This window comes from Solanum tuberosum, unplaced genomic scaffold (assembly GCF_000226075.1).
Source record: "Solanum tuberosum cultivar DM 1-3 516 R44 unplaced genomic scaffold, SolTub_3.0 scf00257, whole genome shotgun sequence".
NCBI lineage: Eukaryota > Viridiplantae > Streptophyta > Magnoliopsida > Solanales > Solanaceae > Solanum > Solanum tuberosum.
Genome location: NW_006239182.1, coordinates 518,821 through 539,440, shown reverse-complemented (window position 1 = coordinate 539,440; position 20,620 = coordinate 518,821).

The window sequence follows — 20,620 nt, the reverse complement described above, 5'->3', positions numbered from 1 at the left end:
ATATACCATTCTCTATGGGATTCGACCCCGACCCTTAATTGGGTATTTCAGTTGACGATGACCGCAATCCCTTTTAATTGATTTTAAAGAGGACATTTGAGCATTTTTGAAAAATGGTGTCGTTGTCATTGAATGGTGGTTGAGAAGTCTAATTGGAAATTAGATTTTAATTTGTTTAGTTGTAGTAGATTTGTCACACCTCAGAATCTAGTAGGCTAAGAAAGGGGCCAAGTGAGAGGTCACAAGCCAAAGACTGAGCATTCTTCACGAAGGCCTAGAAGAGTGGTGAAGGGCACCACGAGGTGTGGTGTAGCTTGTGAAGGCCTATAGTATCAAGCCAAAGAGATATGATAGTTATCATCCATGGATCCCTTCCATTCATGGAGTTCCCAAATTCTATTATTTTCAAAGATAGAAATCCCCGACTGAGTTAGGATTTTCTTCTATGTTGTGCGTTCTCTTTGTAATTGATTTAATTGATGGATTAATGATCTTTTATGCATGAATTGAGTTAATCTCATATTTTATGATGATTCCCATGAACCTATGTCCCCATTTTTTTCAAGTTATAATCATACAATGTGGGTTTTGAATTATGAAAGAAGATTATATGAAATCAAGCATGAATTGATGGAATTACATGAATTTTTGATAATTTCTATGAACCCATGTTTCTAGATGATGATGACCGAAAATGGGTTCTGAACCTTGAAAGGTGAATTATGGAATTATGAATGTTCTTATGAAATTTATGTAAATATTTTAAGGATGCTTTGAGAGTGAAGTATCAATAATGTTGTTGTTGTTGTTGTGTTGTGGAAAGGATTTCCCATTTACATACTAAAGCATGATTGTGGAAGGATTTCTCACATAATAAGGGTTCTTAAGGTTGAAAGGTCTTCTCACCTAAAATGAACCAATAAGTAAGAAGCTATGCTAATGTTTAGGCAAAAAGTGATTACCCATGCTCTCTAAGTGAAAGATAAGAGGCAATTACCCATGTCATATAATAGAAAGACAAGAGGTGATTCCCCATGTCACATGAAGTAAGCACAAGAGGCGATTAACCATGTTCCATTAAGACCTAAAATGAATAAGAATGAGAACCATTCTATGGAATATAATCTTAGAACTGAGAGGACAAGTGGTGATTACCCATATTCCATAAACAATGTGTCAACATAGGAATGTCTAGAAAGACATTAGCTAGTGGATCCAAAATAGCTAGAAGTTCATGGTCCTTACCACGACAAGTAAGACAACTCTTTTCGGTGTGGGAGACACCGGATTCCATGTCGATAGCTGGCATGGTCTTATATGTCGGTTAAGACTAGTTCCTACAAACAAGAAAAGTTATGATGAACCAAGGTTACTTCAAGAAATATCGTAAGCATGTTCCAAGATGATGTTCACTTGCATTGATCATGGTTTATGACTGATGTCTTCTAACATTCAAGATTTATGTTTTTGCTTGATCATTGCACAATTATGAAAATGACCTCATTTCAGTACATTTTTAAAAGTTTCTATGAATGGATATCATACTCTGTACATGATTGTACGAACACATACTCTTGCCTACATTTCCCCAAATGTAGTGTCCGCCAGTTAAGGTTCTCAGTTTCATAGCTAGAGGGTTATTTAACTTGAGATATTTTGAGCTTTGGTGAATCCTCATGCTTCGAGGACAGACTTTCATTGTTTTAAGTTTTCTTTCTTACTTTCAGTTTTTGACATGATATATGGGCAAGGCCCAATTTCATTCTTATGTACTAGATGGCTAATGAGACAAGTGTGTAGACTTTCGCTTTACTTTTATAAAAAAACATTTGGGACTTGAAATGTTCTTACTTATCTCATTTGTTCAATTTCTTATGTTATGAATGCTAAGTGGCTTGTATGGGGCCTCTCGTGGTTCTATATGTCACGTTACGCCTAGGGGGTACCTTGGGTTGTGACAAGATTGTTCTTTGTTGTTGTTGTTGGCTGATTTGCAGGTTTAAATATTGAGTGATAATGGAAGTGACAATGATAGTCACGTAGGTCAAAACCACAATATTGGTGATTTAAGTGATATGCACATAAATGTTATTCCATTAATGAGAGCAATCTAGATACATCCTATAAGCGGGAGGGTTCTATTTCACATAACCGAAACAATCATACACTTGCTCTAGATGAACGGAAATTTAGGGGGCCTAGCTCATGAGGATCCCCATAAACACCTCAGGAATTTCACGGAGGTATGTGTACCTTTTGTGTTCAAGAATATCTCACAAGAGTCCGTAAGTTGAGGTTATTATAGTCCTCTTTAATGGAAGAGGCTACAAGATGGTTGACAGTCTTACCAAATGATTCTATCACTTCGTGGGAAGAGCTAACTGATGCCCTCTTGGAGAGATTCTTTCCACCGTCAAAGATTGTTAAACATCGAACCCAAATTCAATATTTCAAGCCTATTTGAGGTGAACCTCTACATGAGACGTGCCTGAGTTTCAAGAAGCTGTTTTTTCAATGTCCAATGCATGGCGTTCCATATATTTTTTTGCTGCAATACTTCTATTGCAGCCTTGATCAGTTGGTTCAAGGTGGATTAATGAGACAATTGTATGATGTGGCTGCTTTGGTGGTAGATGATATGACCAAAGTTAACCGAGCATGGTATACTTGAGAAGACCAAGTACGTACTCTGTAGCTGGGTATAAGCAATGAAAGAATTGAGAAGGACCATGAATTAGATGAAAACATGGCCAAAATGATGACCCCACTAGATTTGTTGTCTAAACATGTCATCAAAGATGGTCTAACGTTGGTAAATGTTGTTGGATTCAATAGTGGGCAGTGCCCGAATGATGCCATGTTAGTGGCATTATACAATAAACGAGTTTAATACTTGGGAAATCATATGGGGGTTCCCACACCAATTATCAACAGAAAGTTGAAAGTTGATGGTCTTAAATTGTGTTCTTGAAATTGTCTCTCTTTCTTGAGTTCTTGATCAAATTGTATTGATTTTAAAGTCATTTATTTGTAGGTTCTTGTGTACATGTACTGGGTATCTGAATCTAAAGGGAAATTGAGAAAATACTCGAATTTAGGCGAATTGGGGTGAGAAAACGAAGGAGGAAAAAGTCGGGTAAATCTTTCACTCCACTCTGCGTCGCGGACCTGCCCTCCCTTTGCAATGATTTTTTCTCCATATCGAGGAGCGGTCGCGGACCCCACTGCCTCAAAATTTATTTCGCGACCAAATATTAAAATGCATCTCCATGTCGCAAACTTGCTCCCTGCCAGTGATTTTTTGATCGTTTCTCATGGTTAACTATCTAATAACACTCTTATTCATCACGATATCCTTTCTATCACAAATCACAACCTTGAATTCATAATTCAAATTCAAGGTAGAATTAAGAGTCAAGTCTTGAGGGTTCTTCGAGTCATTTTAAGAAGTCTTTTACAAATTTTTTAAACTCTTTTTAAGACTTAAGCATTGAGATTGAGAAAGAGTAGAGCCGAGTTCATTTCTTTATAATGTTATATGGGGACTATGTATTCTCAAAGAGTAATTGCGTTCACATTTAAGATGAGAGGAAACACCAATTTCCAAATGAGTTTTCATGCGTAGTTTTGAGTTAAATCTCTTTTAAGAGATAGTTTTTGAGTAATAAGCTCAAACCAGAGAGAAAGAGTTATGTTTTTAAACATATGAGATGAGTATATTTTGGGAGTAGTATTGAGCACCGATATGGGGACGTAATAGCTCAAGTCTCCATAAACCATGTAGTCATCGTGGGTAGAAAGCATCATACTTTTTAGATGATTCCTTATGCTTTCAGCAAAGACTAGTGGATACACTTAGTTGAGGAATTCGATATCCCGACAAGTTATAGGAGAGTCGTGGCAACGTGGGCGAGACGTTGTATCATCACATAGGTCATAGTGATGGTTGCCAGTTACAGAAACTCCAACACAATTATATTATAGTTTATCACATAAATTGAGTTGATATTGTATTTTTTTTCAATACATTTAGTTTCTCCCTACTGTTTAAATGCTTTATATAAACTGCAATCTTTACTGTTGTTTATTTCTGCATTGAGTTGAGTATCCATGAGTTGAGTAAAGTTGAGGTAAGTGTTTCTTTCAGAATTCAGTTCAAGCTTATGTCATGTTTAGTTTTCCTCTAGCATGCTCGTACATTCAATGTAGTGATGCCATTTGGCCTGCATCATTTTATGATGCAAATACAGGTAATCAAGATCACCATCCAGCACCTCGTTGATCCAGTTGAGTATCTCAGAGTCGGCTGGTAAGACTTCTTGCTTTCCGTAGGATTCCCTTTTATTGCTTTGTTATTTCAGTTGTTAGGATGATCGGGGATCTTGTCCCAACATCCCTCATAGTATTGGAAGATTCATAGACACTTAGACATTAGTAGTTCATTAGTCTTATTCATTTTAGGTGTTTTGATTATAAGACTTGAGTTGTCTTTAAGGCCAGTTGATGTTTTCCTTTATACATTCTATGTTTGATTTATGAATTTGTTCTTCCGAGTTGTCCTAAATGTTGAGTAAAGTCTTCCATTGAGTAGTAAGCCAGGCCAAGGGTTCTCTTGGGGGTCAACAATGGTTCTTTAGTGCCAGTTCTGGCCAGGGTGTAAGATCGGGACGTGACAAACTTGATATGAGAGCACAAAGTTCAAGAGTCCTACGGAGTCTATGAAGCCGTGTCCGTAGAGTCCTAGTTATCTATGTGAAGCGCACCACATCTATAATTAGGAGGCTGCAACATTCAGGAATTTCTTCACTTCTTTCATACTCCTTTCGTGGGATAGAGTTCATGTCTGTAAAAGTTTCTTTCTAACTCGTGCATGTGTGTGTCTTTCAGATCATGCTTCCACGAAGAGCTGTCAGAGGTCGTCCTGCTAAGAGGAATGTCGAGGAACAAGGGGTACCTAATGCACCTAAAGTGCAACCCCAAGGAGAGGACACCAATGTTGAGTTCTGGGAAGCTATCCGGATGTTGAGTCAAGTTGTGACTAATCAAGTTGGACAGAGCGAAAATCGACAGGAAGTGATTGATACTTCAAGGATCCGTGAGTTCTTAAGGATGAATCCTCCAAGCTTCAATGGTTCAAGCATCACTGAGGATCTGAAATTTTTTGTAGAGGAACTGCAGAAAGTTTTTGAGAGTATGCACGTTGCCGATGTTGAGCGAGTGGAACTAGCTTCCTATCAATTGAAGAGTATCGCTAGAATCTATTTTGATCAATGGAAAAATAGTCGAACTGAGGGTGCACCAATTTTGAGTCGGGCTGTGTTCGAGAGTGCTTTCAAAAGGGGTTTCTTTCCTCGTAAACTGAGAGAAGCAAAGGTACAATAATTCTTTACTTTTAAGAAGGAATCTATGAGCATGCACGATTACAGTCTTAAGTTCGCCCAACTTTACCGCTATGCTCTGGAGATGGTTGCTGACATGAGAAGTAGGATGGGTTTATTCGTTGCTGGTTTGTCTTGTCTGTCAAGCAAAGAGGGCAAGAAAGCTATGCGGATAGGGGACATGGACATAGTAAGATTGATGATCCATGTGAAACATATTGAGGAAGATAAGCTAAGGGACAGAGAAGAGTAGCCCGAAAAAGAGTAATGCGAATCGGTCTTCTTTCCAATAGAAACATAAGGGACCTGCTCCATCATCTGCTAGTGCACCTACGCCAAGGAATAGCGGCGAGTTTAACGATCAGAGTTTGCAGAGTTTCAGAGCTAAGCCTGCACAGTCTCAAGGTAGTGTGGCACAATGAGGTAATTGGGTTCCTACATGTGCTAAGTGTGGTAGGTACCACCCAGGAGCGTGTCGCGATGGCTCTACTATTTGTTTCAAGTGTTGTCAAGAGGGTCATTTCATGAAAGTGTGTCCTAAGATTAGACAGGGTAGTGGAAATAGAGGCAATAGAGCCCAATCTTCTTCAGTTACTCTACTAGAAAGATCTGCACCTAGAGGAGAAACTTCATAGACATGCGGATGAGTGAACTGCCTTTATGCTATCACGTCGCCAAGATTAAGAGAATTCTCCATATATTGTCACTAGTATGATAAAAGTCTTTACTTGTGATGTTTATGATTTTCTAGATCCGGGAGTGATTCTATATTTTGTGACTCCTTATGTTGCGATGAATTTTGATGTTCTTCTTGAGAAACTTCTTGATCCCTTCAGTGTTTCTACACCTGTTGGTGAGTCTATCTAGCTGAGAGATTCTATCGTGATTGTACCATTTCCATCAATCACAAGAGCACAATGGTAGATTTAGTTGAGTTAGACTTGGTAGACTTTGATGTCATTCTAGGTATGGACTGACTTCATCCCTGTTATGCCTCAGTCAATTGTAGAACTCGAGTTGTTAAGTTTCAGTATCCTAATGATCAAGTTTTTGAGTGGAGGAATAGTTCATCAGTGCTTAGGGTCGTTTAATTTCATACCTTAAGGTGAGAAAGTGTGTCTATCACCTAGTCCAAATTAATTACTCTAGTGTTGAGACATCTCCTATTCAGTCAGTTCCAGTTGTGAGTGAGTTTTCAAAGGTCTGTCCAGACGATCTTCCCAGAGTACCTCCAGAGAGAGAAATAGATTTTGGTATAGATATTCTTCTTGATACTCATCCTATTTCTATTTCTCTATATAGAATGGCACCAGTAGAGCTGAAGGAGTTAAAAGAGCAGTTGAAAGATCACCTAGAGAATGGTTTTGTTCGACCAAGTGTCTCACCTTGAGGCGCTCCAGTCTTATTTGTGAGAAAGAAGTATGGTTCTCTTAGAATGTGTATAGATTACCGTCTACTGAATAAGGTTACTATTAAGAATAAGTATCTTCTTCTGAGAATTAATGATCTCCTCGATCAGCTTCTGGGTGGCACTTGTTTTTCTATGATAGTCCTCAGATCTGGCTATCATCAGTTTAGAGTAAGGGAATGTGATAATTCCAAAGAAAACATTCAGGACCTGTTATGGTCATTATGAGTTTCGTTATGCCATTTGGTTTAACCAATGCTCCTGCAACATTCACGGACCTTATGAATAGAATATTTAAGCCTTATTAAGATATGTTTGTTCTCGTATTCATTGATGACATACTAATCTATTCGAGGAATGAGGAAGATCATGCTAGTCATCTCAGAATAGTGCTCCAAACTTTAAGGGATAGTGAGTTGTATGCCAAATTCTCTAAGTGTGAGTTTTGGCTTGAGTTTGTGGCTTTCTTAAGTCACATTATTTCCGGTGATGGAATTCGAGCTAATACTCAAAAGATAGCGGCAATGCAAAATTGTCCTAGACCCACATCTCCAACTGATATTGGGAGTTTCTTGTGTTTGGCTGGATATTATAGAAGGTTCATCGAGGGGTTCTAATCTATTTCATCCCTATTGACTAAGTTGACTCAGAAAAAAAAGATGTTTCAATGGTCTAAAGCTTTTGAGAAAAGCTTTGAAGAATTGTAAACTAGGTTGACTACTGCCTTAGTATTGACCTTACCAAAAGGTATGCAAGGTTTTGTTGTGTATTGTGATGCGTCTAGAGTTGGATTGGGTTATGTGTTAATGTAGAATGGTAAATTTATAGCTTATGCCTCTAGACAGCTGAAAGTTCACGAGAAGAATTACCCAACCCATGATCTAGAGTTTGTTGCCGTAGTATTTGCTTCGAAAATATGGAGTCATTATCTTTATGGTGTTCATGTAGATGTGTTCTCCGATCATAAGAGTCTTCAGTATGTATTTGGTTAGAAAGAGCTAAATCTCAAACATAGAAGGTGGTTAGAGTTACTCAAGGTTTATGACATGAGTTTTCTATATCACCCAGGTTAGGCTAATGTGGTTGCTGATGCTTTAAGCAGGTTGTCTATGGGTATTACCGCCCATATTGAAGAAGAAAAGTAAGAGTTAGCAAGAGATGTTCACAAACTTTCATGATTAGGAGTCCGACTAATGGATTCCACCGAAGGAGATGTAGTGGTGATGAATGCGACTAAATCATCATTAGTGTCTGAAGTGAAAGAGAAACAAGAACAAGATCCTATTTTGCTTGAATTAAAAGAAAATTTTCATAAGCAAAAAGTAATGGCTTCTGAACAAGGGGGAGATGGTGTATTGAGGAATCAAGGTAGGTTGTGTGTTCCAAGGGTGGATGAACTCCTAGAGAAGATTATGGAGGAAACTTATAGCTTCAGCTATTCTATCCATCCAGGCTCCATAAAGATGTATCGTGAATTGAGAGAAGTATATTGGTTGAATAGTATGAAGAAAGGTATCGCAAAGTTTGTTGCTAAATGCCTGAATTGTCAACAAGTTAAAGTAGAGCACCAAAGGCCCGGTGGTATGGCTCAGAAGATAGAGATTTCAGAATGCAAGTAAGAGATGATCAATATGGACTTTATTACTTGATTTCCGCGGTCTCGCAGGTAACATGATTCTATTTGGGTGATTTTAGATCGAATGAAAAAATCATCCCACTTTTTGCCGGTAAAGACTACCCATTCAATAGAAGATTATGCCAAGTTATACCTTCAAGAGGTAGTTAGACTTCATGGAGTCCCAATGTCTATTATTTCAGATAGAGGTGCCCAATTTAATGTATAATTTTGGAAGTCCCAGTGTCTATTATTTCAGATGGTCAAGTAGAGTGCACTATTCAGACTTTAGAAGATATGTTGAGGGCTTGTGTGATTGATTCCAAAGGTAATTGGGAAGATCGTCTACCTCTCATTAAGTGTGCTTATAACAATAGTTACCACTCTACTATCCAACTGGCTCCGTATGAGACTCTTTATGGGAGAAGATGCAGATATCCTATTGAATGGTTCGAGGTTGGTGAAGCTTGGTTGATACGGCCACACTTAGTTCATCAAGTTATGGAGAAAGTGAATGTTATTCAAGAAAGGTTGAGAACAACACAGAGTCGTCAGAAATCCAATACTAATGTTAGGAGAAGAGACTTAGAGTTTGAAGTAGATGATTGGGTATACTTGAAGGTTTCACCCATGAAAGGTGTTGTGAGATTTGGTAAGAATGGGAAGCTTAGTTTCTGGTATATTGGTCCTTACAGAATATTCAAAAGGATTGGTAATGTAGCTTATGAGTTGGAGATACCGTAAGAGTTAGCAGCAGTTCATCCAGTTTTTCACATTTCTATGTTGAAAAAGTGTATGGGCGATCCACTGGTTATACGAACTGAAGATATTGGTATTAAGGATAGCTTGTCTTATGAGGACATTCCTGTTAAGTTTCTAGACCGTTAGGTTCGCAAATTGAGAACCAAGGAGGTAGCATTAGTCAAGGTCTTATGGAGAAATCAGTTTGTTGAGGAAGCTACATTAGAAGCTGAGGAGGATATGAAGAAGAGATATCCACATCTCTTTGAGTCGAGAGACATTCCAGACCAAGGTAGTAATTCTCTTCTTAGTCCTCTTTAATTAATATATTGCATGTGTTAGATTTGATTGTTGAGTGTTTGAGTTGGATGTTAAATATTACACCCTTAGTTTACTTAAAGTAATCTCATTTGAGGACGAATGTTCCCAAGAGGGAGATATTGTAACACCTCGCTATTTGAAAGAGCTAAAATTCAAAAGAACCATTTTTGGAAAGAATGAAAATCTGAAATTTGGCAAAGTTATGTTAAGTGTGAGTGTTGGGTCAACTTCAAACGACCGTAACATTTAGTACAGGATGATTTAGGTGGGCTATGAGATATACAATGAAAGGTCTTTTAATTATCTTTCCAACTCCACCGAGTTTGCTAATTTTCGAGCTCGTATGAGCGAGATATGACCGCTTGAAGTCGGGTGTCTAGACAAGGAAAGTTACTCAGATTTAAGAGGGGTATTTTGGTCTTTTCATTATCCAATTAATTTATTTCGTTTTCAAAAGTTTATTTGGGGTCTATACTCAGTTAGTTCAGTATACGCATTCCAAAATCATGCTAGGGCTTTGAGAGAAAAGAAAGAGGAGAAAAGGTCAAGATTTTATCAAGATGGTAAGATTTCGTGGTGGATTTCGCCAAGGGTTGATCCCTAAAGAGGTATGTGAGACTTTCATAGCGCTAGGTTCGTTCACTCATGCGCCATTCATTTTTATTTCAACAAAATTCATTCTAGAAAGTTGAATGTTGCTGGTCTTGAATTGTGTTCTTGAAATTGGCTTTCGTTCTTCAGTTAGGATGAGATTGCTGAGTTCTTGATGAAATCGTTATGAGTAGATTCTTGTGTACATGTACTCATTTTATCAAGATGGTAAAATGGCTTTGAGAGAAAAGAAAGAGGAGAAAAGGTCAAGATTTTATCAAGATGGTAAGATTTCGTGGTGGATTTCGCCAAGGGTTGATCCCTAAAAAGGTATGTGAGACTTTCATAGCGTTAAGTTCGTTCACTCATGCGCCATTCATTTTTATTTCAACAAAATTCATTCTAGAAAGTTGAATGTTGCTGGTCTTGAATTGTGTTCTTGAAATTAGCTTTCGTTCTTCAGTTAGGATGAGATTGCTGAGTTCTTGATGAAATCGTTATGAGTAGATTCTTGTGTACATGTACTGGGTATCTGAATCTAAAGGGAAAATTTAGAAAAGAATCAAATTTAGGCGAATTGGGGTGAGAAAAATAAGGAGGAAAAAGTCGGGAGAATTTGGCACTCCACTCCGCGTCGTGGACCTGCCCTTTGTATGCACCGAATTTTTCTCTGCATCACCGAGAGGTCACGGACCCCACTACCTCAAAATTTATTTTGTGACCAAATATTAAAATGCATCTCCATGCCGCGGACTTACTCCCAGGGAATGATTATTAGATCGTTTCTCATGGTTAACTATCTAAACACACTCCTAATCATCACGATATCCTTCTTATCACAATCACAACCTTTAATTCATAATTCAAATTTAACGTAGAATAAAGAGTCAAGTCTTGAGGGTTCTTCAAGTCATTTTAAAAGTCTTTTACAAATCTTTTAAACTTGTTTTAAGACTTAAGCATTGAGATTGAGAAAGAATAGAGTTGAGCTCATTTGTTTAAAATGTTATATGGGGACTATGAATTCCCAAAGAGTAAATGTTTTCATATTTAAGATGAGAGGAAACACCAATTTTCCAATGAGTTTATCATGAGTAGTTTTGAGTTCAATATCTTTTAAGAGATTGATTGTGAGTAATAATTTCAAACCACAAAGAAAGAGTTGTGTTTTTAAACATATGAGCTGAGTATGTAGTATTAAGCACCGATATGGAGACGAGTTCATAATAACTCAAGTCTCCTTAAACTATTTATCCAACATGGGTAGAAAGGGTCATACTTTTTAGATTATTCCTTAATGCTTTTAGCATAGACTAGTGGATCCACTTTGGTGAGGAGTTCTATATCCCGGCAAGTTATAGCACAGTTCTGGTAGAGTGGGCGAGACGGTGTATCATCACAGAGCTCATAGTGATAGTTGTTGGTAGGAGAAACTCCCACATAATTATATTATATTTTATCATATTAATTGAGTTGATATCGTATTGTTTTCAATACATTGATTTGCTACCTACTGTTTAAATGCTTTGTATAAACTGCAATCTTTACTGTCTTTTATTTCTGCATTGAGTTGAGTATCCATGAGTTGAGTAAAGCTGAGTTAAGTGTTTCTTTCAGAATTCAGTTCAAGCTTATGTCATGTTTAGTTTTCCCCTTGCATGCTCGTACATTCAATGTACTGATGCTATTTGGCCAGCATTATTTTATGATAAAGATACAGGTAATCAGAATCAACATCCATCGCCTCGTTGATCCAGTTGAGTATCTCAGAATTGTTTGGTGAGCCTCCTTGCTTTCCGGAGGATTCCCTTTTATTTCTTTGTTATTTCAGTTGTTAGGATGATCGGGGATCTTGTCCCGACATCCTCCATAGTATTAGAGGCTTTATAGATAATTAGACATTAGTAGTTCATTAGTCTTCTTCATTTCAGTTGTTTTGATTATAAGACTTGAGTTGCCTTTAAGGCTAGTTGAATATTTTCCTTTATACATTTTACGTTTGATTTATGAACTTATTTTCTTGAGTTGTCTTAAATGTTGAGTAAAGTCTTCCGCTGAGTAGTAAGCCAAGTCAAGGGTTCGCTTGGAGCCAACAATAGTTCTAGAGTGCCAGTTCCGCCCAGGGTGTAGGTTCGGGGGGTGACATCCACCCACTTGTTCTTACTATTACGATTAAGCGAGCTTAACATCCAAATTTCTAGATAGGAATTCTACACGATATACCTTCTTTGTGGGATTCAACCTGATTCTTCGTTCGGTATTTTTATTAATGATGACCGTTGCCCTTATAATTTGTTTTAAAAATGACACTTGAGCATTATCAAGGCGCAAAAATGCCCAATGCGGAGCTGCGGCAACCTGGATGTTAGGGGTACACATTGAGGTAGTCAAAAAAATTATTGGGAAAATGCGATTGCACAAAACATGATGCCCCTTCATATTACCAAGGACATGAATCTAGATTGGAAGAACTGGAGGTCACATATTAGCGAATTTTTTTGTAGGGATATAGTGCTATTTATCTAGCAAGGATTTAGACTTGTAAGTGGCTATCATAATACTAGTCGTACCCTTATAGTTCAAATCATATATTGTACATTATGTTTTGATTACAAACTATTTTATTGTAGTTATTGTTATTTCTTGTAGAATTTACAGTGCTTTGCTTATTAGCTACTACACTCTCTTCACTATTTTCTCATTCTTTTACTTGGATTTGATGCACTCAAGTCGAAGGTGTTTCAAAAACAACGTTCTGACCTACACGAGGTAGTGGTAAGGTCTGCGTACAATCTACCTTCCTAGACTTCATTTAGTTGGACTTCACTGGGAATATTTTTGTTGTTGTAATAAATATTTTTTTGGAAAGTAGTAAAGTGTATTTTAGTCATTTTTATAGTGGAAAAAAGTTATCAATATTTTTGTCAATTGTGGCCGGCGCTCAAGAATCTTTGTTGGCTACCAAGCGAACACTCTGTCTGGATGACCACTTAGCAGAATATTTGACTCAAGGAAATTAAAACCTATAACGAGAAAAATATAACTCAACTATCTCAAAAACTCATTTAACCAAAATATAATATTTCCTAAACACTTTAAAGAAAAATTTCTGAAAAGACCTTAAGTCTATCTATCTATGAAACCTTTAAGTTCAACATGGATGTCAGGACAAGACCCTCGACGCCCAAAGTAAATACTAAACTAAAATAATGTGGCCCTCAAAAATGCAAGGAGGAGTCACCAAAACTCTCTAATGGGAAGTGCAACGTGATCTCAAAGAATCGCCTATTGATGATCCTAACACTTGTATTTGCATCATAAAAGATGCAGGTCGAACGACATCCGTACATTGAATATACAAGTATGTAATATATCTGAAGTAAAATGACTAAATTGAAGGACGACAAAAGATATAAATATATACTCAACTGAATGTAAGAAATAAAGGAGTGAAATCATTTAAACTTTACAAAATACTTACTCTTATCCGAAGTCAACGTATCAAGTGATATGATAAAAATACAATTTAACTCTATTTGTGAGATTCTCTAACCGACAACCATCACTATGTGCAACGTGAGGATAGAACGTCTCACCCATGCTCCCAGAACTATCCAATACCTTGCCAAGATATAAAAAGTCTTAAGTAAGTGGATCCACTAAAGCTCTACTCAAAAGCAATTAGGAGTCATCCAAAGAGTACAATCATTTACCAATGGTTGCTATATGGTTTATAAGTGTGAGTTGTCTGAATTTATCCCCAATTATTGCTGAATACTAATCCCAACAAATATATACACATGTTCAAATCTATAAAACATAACTCTTTCTAAATTTGAGGTAACTGTTCGAAATATCCTCTTAAAAGAGCTAACTGCTCTGAAATATTTTTGAACTCATTGACTCATATAGAAATCAAAATATCTCATATCTCAATATAAAAAAGTGATACATTTGGTAATACTTAGTTCCCTTATACTTTTACTCAAATCATGTTTAAAACTCTTTCTCAAAATTCATCTTTGCTTTCTCATAAATCAGATTAAGACAAAATGTTTGCTTAAAAAGATTCTCAAAAATTATAACTCAAAAGAGGGTTCAGGCTGAAATATATAGACATGAATAAATCAACTCAAGGATCTCAATAACAATATAGAAAACTAAATACTAAGAAATCAAGAACTCCAAAATCAATGATACTACTAATCTCAAGAGTACCAAAATCCAGGATAAAACCCTAGATTACTCTTTTATAGAACTTAGATAGATGTAGGTAATCAAGGAGAGCTCAATCCATTACTATGATAGTCGTACATACATGGAAAATATAGTTCTTGGCGAAATTGGTGAAAACTCGAAGAGCACTCGAAACCCTCACTTTTCTTCTCTTGGAACCTTGGTCCAATGAGTTAGAGTGTTACTGATTGAACAATATTTATTTAACCCTCAACTTAGACTAAAAATTTGGATTTTAAGTTTAGAAAAGTTGGGGAAAGATTTAATTATCCCTGTTAGAAAGCTGATGAAAAGCTTCCATAGGGGCCATCAACGGTTCGTGGTTTGTTCCATGGACCGTAGATCCCATCCATGGAATTCATACTAAATTTTAAGGCTCAAATATTAATTCTATGTGTTCAAACTATTACCCGTAGAAGTTCCTACAGACCATAGATCCAATCTATAGAATTCATATTGAATTTTAAGGATCAAAATTACATTCTACGGGTCAAACTATGACCTGTAGAAGTTCCTATAGATGGTAGATCCAATAGGTAGAATTCATGCAGAATTTTAAGGCTTAAAAGTTCATTCTAGGTCGAAACTATGACCCGTAGGTTGATCCATAGGAATATGACCTAAATATTTGAATTTTCTGAAGTTTTCTTCGAGTTCTTAGTATGTGTCGTGGAAATTTATACGGCCCGTCGAAAGGATTCCTAGGTATTGACTTAGGAAACTCTATTTTGGTAGTCTCTGGTAAAATTATCATAACACTTTACTTCTAATTTTAAAAGAGGAACACTTTGTATCGTTGGAAAGAGGACCCATAGACCTTTAATTTGATAGGTAGTGGGCTACCTAATTTATTGTGCTGAGAGATATGATTGTTTGAAGTTGAACGATGTAGAATCCAATGTCAAAACTTAATTGGTAAGGAAGCTTTCAACTCAACTTGTTGCTAGGGGACTCTTGTGACCCTTATTCATACCCAAATCCATTCCCACACTAAATAATTGACGTCAACACCTAATTACAATTTAAGAATCACCCGATACGACGTTACACATAAATGAAGAATGGTTTGGGCCTTAGCTTAGAAATTTCCAGGGTGTTACCATATATGTGAGGGAGGGACTGAATTGAATGAGTAATTTAGAAATAGTTATTACTTTGGTCTTGAACTGAATAGAAGGAAATATATGAGCGAATCTAGTGTTTATATACTCTTTGACTTCCCATGTAGCCTCTTCAACAAACTGATTCCTTTAAAACATTTTTACTGATGCCACCTCTTTGGTTCTCAACTTGCGAATCTGATGATCAAGAATCCGAATAGGAACTTCCTCAAAAGGAAAATTGTCTTTCACATTAATACTTTCTGTAGGCAAAACACGATAGGATCGCTCAAGCATTTCTTTTGCATGGAGACGTAGCATAGCGGTCAGACAACCACAAACTCTAGTTGTAGATTTAATATCTTCTTCTAACATCTGTGTAGGATATCTGATGACTTTGCGCTGTTTTCAACCTCTCTTGAACATCCCACACCTTCTCCATGGCTTCGTAAACCAAGTATTGCCCTATCAACTCAACATAAACAATCCTTAAACCACACAATAAGAGATCTACATATTTGCCTATAAAGAGTCTCAAAAGTAGCAATCTCGAACCTAGAGTGATAACTGTTATTGTAAGCAAACTCTATGAGAGGCAAGTGCTCATCCTAATTACCTTAGAAATCCATGACACATGCTCTCAACATATTCTCTAGGGTTTGAATTGTGCACTCTACTTGACCATCCATCTGAGGATGAAGAGTAGTGTAACACCCCGTACCTAAAAACAGACTAACCAACAGATTTCTAGAAGTTGCAGGTGCAACCCACGGTTGCCACCCACGAACTGTAGGTGGGGTCCGTGGTGGGCCACCGGCAACCACCTCCCCAGAACCCCAAAAAATTCACCCAAACCACGACCCACAGCCAGAACCTACGGACCGTAGGTGGGACCATGGTCCGTGATCCTGGTCTGTGGATCGAGGTCCTAGAATCAAGTCCTTGTTTGGTCTTATCCCAATGCGTTGGACCCCTAAACTACGTTGTTTAACCCTTAAACTACGTAGTTTCGGTCAGTTTTAGCCTAGAAACTAAATTAGAACCTACTCTAGTCAATTCATTCTCCAAAAAATTATCTAATTAGAACAAAAGAAGAGAAAGCGGCCGACCAACCCTAGTCCAAGAACGTGGTGACTTCTTATCAGTTCCAACCCCAAATTGAATGATTTCTCTGTGAGTTTTGTCACCAGGTATGTGGGATTTCACTAGTGGGTTCCTTTCACCCATTAGATCTCTAGAATTCAATCAGATTCTTGATTCCGTCTACATTATCTAGACTTAGGATTTCTAGAATTTCATCAGATTATTATGAATTAGTTGTTTTAATGTTCCTAATCGGATTATCATGTAGTAGTATTGTTTTTGTCCAGATTCATGCATAAACTCAGAACCCTAGTCATGTAGTTCTTTTAGTTCAAGCATTACATTAACTAGGGCATATAAACATATATACATTCCATAGTTTTTGAATGTTTCATTATCTCATATATATGTTGCATTTTCAGATTTGCATGTTAGATTATTGAGCTATCCAGTTTACTTCAGTTATCTTATAAATTTCATATATTCAGTTGGTTGTAGGCTTTATACCGAGTTGGACTAGATTCAGTCACCCTCAAGTCCCAGAACTACGTGCCCCCGTAGGTTATAAGTCCCCTCTGTGGGCATTAGTTTTAGTGGTCACGCTAAGTTCCCTCATGTGGTTTTATGTCGGTTATTAGTAGCTCCCACAGTCAGATTCTATTACATTGACCTGGTAATCAATTACTGTTTAGTATTCCCTTTCAACATATTATAAACTTAGTCATTGCATTCAGTTAGTTCATGTTTTAGTTTTAGTGGTCACGCTAAGTTCCCTCATGTGGTTTTATGTCGGTTATTAGTAGCTCCCACAGTCAGATTCTATTACATTGACCTGGTAATCAATTACTGTTTAGTATTCCCTTTCAACATATTATAAACTTAGTCATTGCATTCAGTTAGTTCATGTTTAGATTAAATCATTTCTTTACTGCTTTGTTCAATTATGTATATTGTTCAGTTTTACTCTATCTTGCATGCTCAGTACCTTTCGAGTACTGACACATACTTTACGTTACATTTTCTCGTGATGTAGGTTAAGGTCCTCAACATTCAGATTACGCATAGATCAGTTCTCGATCTCCAGTTTAGCAACATCAGTGGTTAGTCCTCCTTCTTCGAGGAAGATTGACATGATTATCTTTCTACTTTCGGTGTTTAGTTTCAATTTTTGCTAGATTTTGCTGGGGCATGTCCCAACATTTCTAGTCAGTTAGAGGCTTTATTGTAGACATAGTTTGATTCAGTTTTAGCTTTGGAGTTTGATATTTCAACTGTCATTAAACTCACAGTTTATTTATTTAAATAGTAATGGGTATTCACCATCTTTTCAGTTTACATGATGTTTTAAGCTTCTGCACAGTACTTTCTTAATTCAGTTATCTTTAAGTATGCTTATGATATGCCAGCAGGGTTAGCTTAGGGTCACTCGTGATCCTAGGTTCTGTGTCTGCACCCAGGGGGTATATTGGGGGTGTGACAAACTTGGTATCAGAGAACTAGGTTTAAGAGTCCTACGATGTCTGAAAATCCGCACCAAGTAGAGTCCTTTTCATGGGTGTGAAGTCACCACATCAAATGAGAGGGAGGCTACGAAGTGTTTTAGTAAAAACTTCACTTTCTTGATATTCTTATCATGCGTAAGGTATGATCTAATTCCTCGTTTCTAACTCGACGTTATGCACTTTCAGATCATGCCTCCTCGTAGAGCTTACAGAAGGAATGCTAATGCACGCAATGCTAATGCAACCCTTCTAGTCCTAGATGATGAAGTTTCGAAAGCTGAGTTTCAGAACGCCATTCAACTTTTGGCTCTAAGTGTGACCAACCAGAACAACCCGCAGGTTTAAGTTCCTGCAAATGCTAGTGGTGGATCAGTGGCAGTTAGGGTTTGTGATTTTGTTAAGATGAATATGCCTGAGTTTTTAGGGTCGCAAAATTGTGAGGATCTCGAAAACCTAATAGATGAGGTCAAGAAGATCTTTGGAGTGATGCAAGTGACTGGAAATAATAGGGTGGAGTTAGCATCCTACCAGCTTAAGGATGTAGCTCACATCTGGTTTACTCAATGGAAAGAAAACAGGGGTACGGATGCATCTCCTATCACGTGTTAGTGTTTTAGTGAGACTTTTTTGGACAAGTTCTTCCCAAGAGAGTTGAGGGAGGCAAAAGCTCAAAAGTTCATGAATTTTGAGGCAAGGTAGCTTGTCAATCCAAGAGTACAGACTCAAGTTCACCCAACTCTCCATCTATACTCCTCACATAGTTGCCGATTCCACAATCAAATGAACAAGTTTCTAAATGGCGTGCCCGACTTAGTGAAAACAGAGTGTAGAAATGAGATGTTGCTGGAGAATATGAACATCTCTAGGCTTATGACTCATGCTCAGCAGGTTGAGGGAGATAAGCTTAGGGAACAGGCTAAGGAGAACAAAAAGTTTAGGATAGGCGACTATGAGTATTCTTAATAGAAATTGGGAGGTGGAAATCGCTCGCAGTTTCAGAAAAACTCTTCAGCCCCAGCACCTTCATCCGCTAGTATTCCATCTTTCAAGTTTCGATAGGATTAGAAAGGTAAGGCATCTGGCTCTAAGTCTCATGGGAGTGTTTTTGGCACCAAAACCTACCCAACTTGCCCAAAGTGTGGTAAGAACCATCCAGGCGAGTGTCTTACAGGAAAGGAAAGATGTTTTGGGTATGGTCAATCTGGTCACAGGTTGAGAGATTGTCCTTCTTCTAAACAGGGTAAATGAGGGAATAATGGTAAGGCTTAGTCTACAAATTCAGCAGCACCATCAGGTCGGCCGACTCAGCAGGGTAACCCATCTGGTACAGGTGACGGTCATCATCAAAACAGGTTGTATGCTCTTCAGGCTCGCCAGGATCATGAAGATTCTCCTGATATGGTCACTGGTACATTATGAGTCTTTAACTTAAATGTTTCTGCTTTGTTAGGTCCAGGGGAAACTCTTTCCTTTGTAACTCCTTATATAATAGTCAACTTTAATGTTAGTCCAGAAACTCTCTCAGAACCCGTCTCAGTCTCTATTCCAGTCGGTTACCTAGTTATGCTAGACGGGTATACAGAAATTGCCCTGTCACAGTGTCTAAGAACCTCAACAGATCTTGTAGAGTTAGAAATGGTAGATTTTGATATCATTCAAGGCATGTATTGGCTACATTCTTGTTATGCCTTAGTCGACTGTAGAACTAGAATCATTCGTGTTCAGGTTCCAGACGAACCTATCTTAGAATGGAACGATAGTAGCTTAGCGCCTATGGGTCGATACATTTCTTACCTGAAGGCTAGGAAGATGACATTTAAGGGTTATCTCTATCAACTAGTTAAATTTAAGGATTCAAACTCCGAAATCCCAACTCTTGAGTTCAGTTCCAGTAGTTAATGAGTTCCCAGAAATATTTCCAGAAGATAATCCAGAGTTCCTCTAGAAAGGAAATTCGACTTTGGAATTGATCTCCTTCTAGATACCCAACTTATTTTTATTCCTCCTTATAGAATGTCTCTAGCTAAGCTTTAGAAATTGAAGGTGCAGTTGAAAAACCTTCTAGATAAGGGCTTCTTCAGACGTAGTATTTCTCCAGGAGGCGTACCCGTGTTATTTGTCAAAAAGAAAGATGGTTCCCTCTGGAAGTGCATTAACTATAGAAAGTTGAACGAAGTCACAATAAACAATAAGTACCCTATCCCAGGATTGATGACTTGTTTGACCAAGTTCAAGGTGCTATTGATTTCTCAAAGATAGACCTCAAATCTATTTATCAACAGCTCAGAGTCAGAGATAGTGTCTTCATTAAAACAACCTTTAGAACTTGATATGGTCATTATGAATTCGTAGTTATGTCATTTAGACTAACCAATGCTCCAGCAGCTTTCGTGGATTTGATGAACAGAGTGTTCAAGCAATATTTGGACTTGTTCGTTATCATCTTTATTGATGATATCCTCATTTACTCTAGGAATGAGGAATAACATGCGACTCACCTAAGGGTTGTCCTGCAAAATCTCAAAGATCGCCTGTTAATTTCTAAGATTAGCAAATGTGAGTTTTGGCTACAGTCAGCTTCTTTCTTTGGGCATATTGTGTCTAGCGAAGGGATCCGAGTGGATTCTCAGAAAATAAAAGTAGTG